Consider the following 6000-nt stretch of genomic DNA (forward strand, 5'->3'; position numbering starts at 1 on the left):
TACCGCTCGCCCTCGTGGTACTACCGCTCGCCCTCGTGGTACTACCGCTAGCCCTCGTGGTACTACCGCTCGCCCCTGGCGGCACTACTGCTAAAGAAAGTCTTCGCAAAAAGTCCGACAAAGAACAACCGCTCAGAGAGAGGTACTACCGTCCCGAAGCGGTACTACCGCCCACCCGGAGCGGTACTACCGCTGCCCCTGGCGGTACTACCGCTAGGACTGGAGCGGTACTACCGCTCGCCACTGAAACAACCATAACTTTCGCATACGAGCTCCGAATCGAGCAAACCCAAGCTTGTTGGATTCAGGATGACAAGAACTATCCAAACAACGATGTGAGACCTCTATGAATGAAGAACCGGCAAAAACTCCAACATCGTAAACATCCTAGAAGATGCATATGGACTCCGTTTTCGATGAACTCGAGCTTGTCATGAAGATGACCATAAGCTCTAAAACTCACAAAGAGAAACACCAAATAAGAACCAAAAAGTATGATGCAAGGATGGAAATGGTTTGAGCTCTCAACGAACGATACGATCGAGCTACTCACATGAGAGCCCCGCTTGACAGAACGGTAATCTATCCTAAAACAGAAAACCTATCAAGGGCAAACCTATACCTTGCACCTCTTCCTCTTGAGCTAGATGACGATGATCTTGGCTTCCTCAAGATGGACCACCTTCTTGATTGCGATGGCTTGATGAAGACTAGTTGATTGCTCCCCCATACACAACATGGGTGAGCCGCTCTTCAGTATATCTTCAGAAGTCCATTGCCACCACAATGGACGGCATGCTTCAAGCATGATATCTTCATGCTGATCCACTTGAACTTGCACACCGCAACCTTGATGACGATCACCACTTGGCATCATCCTTCATGGGTTGTATGAGATCTTCCTCTAGACGCAAGCCCATGGAGACACACCTAGCCCCACACAGAAGTCTCATGAAGACCATGGGTTAGTACACAAACACGTAATGGACAATGCTTACCATACCATGGGATCACTTGATCCCTCTCGGTACATTGCTACCTCTTGAGCTTGCGTTGGTTTTTCCCTTGAAGAGGAAAGGGTGATGCAACACAGTAGCAGTAAGTATTTCCCTTAGTTTGAGAACCAAGGTATCAATCTAGTAGGAGTATCAAGCCAAGTTCCTAAAGTACCTGCGCAAAAACAGCAAACTTGCACCCAACGCTACAAAGGGGTTGTCAATCCCTTCACGATCGATTGCAAGGTGAGATCTGAAGGCGGAAAGTGCAACAAAGTAAAAGTGTGGAGCTGAAAATATAATGTGAAGTAGACCCGGGGGCCATAGTGTTCACTAGAGGCTTATCTCATGATAGCAAGTATTACGGTGGGTGAACGAATTACTGTCGAGCAATTGATAGAACCGCACAAAGTCATGATGATATCTAAGGCAATGATCATACATATAGGCATCACGTCTGAGACAAGTAGAACGATACTCTCTGCATCTACTACTATTACTCCACACATCGACCGCTATCCAACATGCATCTAGTGTATTGAGTTCATGACAAACAGTGTAACGCCTTAAGCAAGATGACATGATGTAGAGGGATAAATTCATGCAATAGATATAAACCCCATCTTTTTACCCTTGATGGTAACAACATGATGCGTGCCTCGCTACCCCTTCTGCCACTGGGTGAGGTCACCGCACGGTATGAACCCAAAACCAAGAACTTCTCCCATTGCAAGAATCATAGATCAAGTTGGCCAAACAAAACCCACAACTCGAAGAGAATTAAAAGGATATGAAATCATGCATATAAGAGATCAGAAGAAACTCAAATAAGATTCATAGATAATCTGTTCATATATCCACAATTCATCGGATCTCGACAAACACACCGCAAAAGAAGATTACATCGGATAGATCTCCATGAAGATTATGGAGAACTTTGTATTGAAGATCCAAGAGAGAGAAGAAGCCATCTAGCTACTAGCTATCGACCCGAAGGTCTATGGTGAACTACTCACGCATCATCGGAGAGGCAATGGTGTTGATGAAGAAGCCCTCCGTGTCCGAATCCCCCCCTCCGGCAGGGCACCAGAACATGCCCTAGATGGGATCTTGCGGAGACAGAAGCTTGCAGCAGCGGAAAAGTATTTTCGTGGCTCTCTCCCGTGGTTTTGGATTTTTCGGAGATTTATAGGCGGAAGAAGTAGGGCAGAGGAGCCACAAGGGGCCCACAAGCCTGCTAGGCGCTGCCCCCGCCCATGCCACACCTAGGTGGCTTGTGACCTCCCCCAGGGTCCTTTGCCTTGGTTCTCAAGTTCCCCGCGTATCTTTTGTTCCGGAAAAAATCTTTTCGGAGGTTTATTCCGTTTGGACTCCGTTTAATATTCTCCTCTAAAAAGGGTCAAAAACACGGAAAAAAACAGGAACTCACACTTGGCACTAAGTTAATAACTTAGTCCCAAAAAAGATATAAAAGGCATACAAAACATCCAAAGTTTGACAAGATAATAGCATGGAACCAACAAAAATTATAGATACGTTGGAGACGTATAAAGCATCCCCAAGCTTAACTCCTGCTCGTCCTCGAGTAGGGAAGTGATAAAGAATGAACTTTTGATGTGGAATGCTACCTAGCATATTTGTCCTTTGTAACTTCTTTCATGTGACATGAATGTTCAGATCCGTAAGATTCAAAACAATAGTTTGCTATTGACATGAAAACAATAATACTTCAAGCAAACTAGCAAGGTAATCATGAACTTTCGAATTAAGAGAGCCAAAGAAAGTTATCCCTACAAAATCATATAGTCTAGCTATGCTCCATCATCCCCACACAACGAATTTAAATCATGCACAACCCCGGTATTGGCCAAGTAATTGTTTTCACACTCTTACTTTCTCAAACCTTTTTCAACTCTCATGCAATACATGAGCGTGAGCCATGGATATAGCACTATAGGTGAAAAAGACTGTGGTGGAGGTTGTGAGGCAAAAAGGAGGAGATGGTCACATTGACTCGGTGTATCAAAGGGCTGTGGAGATGCCCATTAATAGACATCAATGTGAAAGAGTAGGGATTACCATGCAATGGATGCACTTAGAGCTATAAGTGTGTGAAAGCTCAAAAGGAGAACTAGTGGGTGTGCATCCAACTTGCTTGCTCAGGAAGACCTAGGGCAATTTTGAGGAAGCCCATCATTGGAATATACAAGCCAAGTTACATAATGAAGATTCCCACTAGTATATGGTGGTGACAAAACAAGAGACTCTCAATCATGAAGATCATGGTACTATTATGAAGCACAAGTGTGGAAAAAGATAGTAGGGTCATCCCTTCTCTCTTTTTCTCTTTTTTTTCTTTTTTGTTTGGGCTCTTTGGCCTCTTTCCATATCTCTCTCTCTTTTTTTTATGTGTGGGCAACTTTGGCCTCTTTTTTTTATTTCCTCACATGTGACAATGCTCTAATAATGATGATCATCACACTTTCATTTACTCAAAGCTCAATGCTTAGAATGTTTAAGACTCTACAGGAAATGCCTCCGGCAGTGTACCGGGATGTGCAACGATCTAGCTTAGCGTATGCCATTGAAACATCTCGCTAGCTATGTTACGATCATGCAATGGAAATATGTAAGTGACGGCACAAGTCATGAGACGGAACGGTGGGAGTTGCATGGCAATATATCTCGGAATGGCTATGAAAATGCCATAGTAGGTAGGTATGGTGGCTGTTTTGAGGAAGATCTATGGTGGTTTTGTGTACCGGCGAAAGTTGCGCGGCACTAGAGAGGCTAGCAATGGTGGAAAGTGAAAGTGCATCTATACCATGGACTCACATTAGTCATGAAGAACTCACATACTTATTGTGAAAGTTTTTATTAGTAATCGAAACAAAGTGCTAAACTCATACTCCTAGGAGAAAGGGTTGGTAGGTGTTAACCATCGCGCGATCCCGACCGCAACACAAAGGATGAAAATCAATAAATCAATTATGCTTCGACTTCCTAACATAGCGGTTCACCATACGTGCATGTTACGGGAATCACTAACTTCAACACAAGTATTTCTAGATTCAGTACACCCTACTAACATGACTCTTAATATTACCAAATCCATGTCTCAAAACTAATTGAGAGGAATCAGACTTCTCTTTCTAATCAATGCACGGGAATATGGAAGTTTTATTGTATCCTCTTTGGACGCCTATCATCTTTAGGACTACTTTCATAGCACAAACCAACTACCAAGTTACTCAGAGAGAGCACTCTCAAAGAGATATAAGTGAAGATTGAGAGTTCTTATTTCTCCAAAATATGACACCGCCATGCTCTAAAAGATCTAAGTGAAGCACATAGAGCAAAGTTATCTAGCTCAAAAGATATAAGTGAAGCACAATGAGCTAAATTGCCTGACTCAAAAGATATAAGCGAAGCTCAATGAGTATTCTAGCAAATTCACGATGAGTGCATGTCTCTCTCAAAAGATGTGCAGCAAGGATTATTGTGATACAACAAAAAGAAAAGACTCCTATAATACACGACGCTCCAAGCAAAACACATATCATGTGGTGAATAAAAATATAGCTCCAAGTAATGTTACCGATGGATTGAAGACGAAAGAGGGGATGCCTTCCCGGGGCATCCCCAAGCTTAGGCCTCTTAGTGTCCTTGAATTTGGCTTGGGATGCCTTAGGCATCCCCAAACTTGAGCTCTTTCCACTCTTTATCCCTTTGTCCATGAGAACATCACCCAAAACTTGAAAACTTCACAACACAAAACTTAAACAGAAACTCATGATATCATTAGCACAAGAAAACAAACTACCACCTTTTTAGGTACTGTAGCAAACTTGATTTCTATTTATATTGGTGTTAGATTACTGTATTCTTACTTTTCCATGGCTAGTACCCCCCGATAATATCCATAGTTTCATCAAAATAAGCAATCAACTCAACAAAAACAGAATCTGTCAAAAACAGACCAGTCTGTAGCAATCTGTGTACTTCGTATACTTCTGGTATCTCAAAAATCCTGAACAATTACGACAATTTGGAAAAGTGGCATATCAACCAGCAGCAAAAAAGAATCAACTCAAAAGCTCTTTCTGTATAAAAATGAAAAATAATTTCATGAGCGAAAAGTTTCTGTCTTTTTCCAGCATGATCAAACAACCATCACCAAAACTAGTCATAAAGGTTTTACTTGGCTCAAACACAAAAAGAAACACAAAAAACACAATCATAACAGAGTTATGATGGTGTGTACGCAACAAAACTGAAAGCAAAAAAGCAAAGATAAATTCATTGGGTTGCCTCCCAACAAGCGCTATTGTTTACCGCCCTTAGCTAGGCATAAGGCGATAGAGTCACGTATCGTCGTCTTTGGTGCTCAAACCATAAGTAGCCCTCATCATGATTCATAAGGCAATATTATTTTCTTTCTAGGAAAATGTTCCATGCCCTTCTTTAATGGAAATTGAAATCTAATATTCCCTTCCTTCATATCGATGACAGCACCAATAGTCCTTAGGAAAGGTCTACCAAGATTGATGGGACATGTCGGATTGCAATCATTATCAAGCACAATGAAATCCATGGGTACATAGTTCCTATTTGCAATAATAAGAACATCATTGATCCTTCCCATGGGTTTCTTAACAGTAGAATCTGCAAGATGCAAATTAAGAGAGCACTCATCAATCTTATTGAAGCCTAGAACATCACATAAAGACTTTGGAATCGCGGAAACGCTAGCACCCAAATCACACAAAGCATTGCATTCATAGTTTTTTTATCTTGATTTTGATAGTTGTTTCCCACTCATCATGAAGTTTTCTAGGAATAGAAACTTCCAATTCAAGTTTCTCTTCAAGAGATTTCATCATAGCATCGACGATATGATCGTTAAAGGCCTTGTTTTGGCTATAAGCGTGTGGAGAGTTTAGCATGGATTGCATCAAGGAAATACATTCAATCAAAGAGCAACTATCATAATCGAATTCCTTGA

This window comes from Hordeum vulgare, chromosome 1H, assembly GCF_904849725.1.
Source record: "Hordeum vulgare subsp. vulgare chromosome 1H, MorexV3_pseudomolecules_assembly, whole genome shotgun sequence".
NCBI lineage: Eukaryota > Viridiplantae > Streptophyta > Magnoliopsida > Poales > Poaceae > Hordeum > Hordeum vulgare.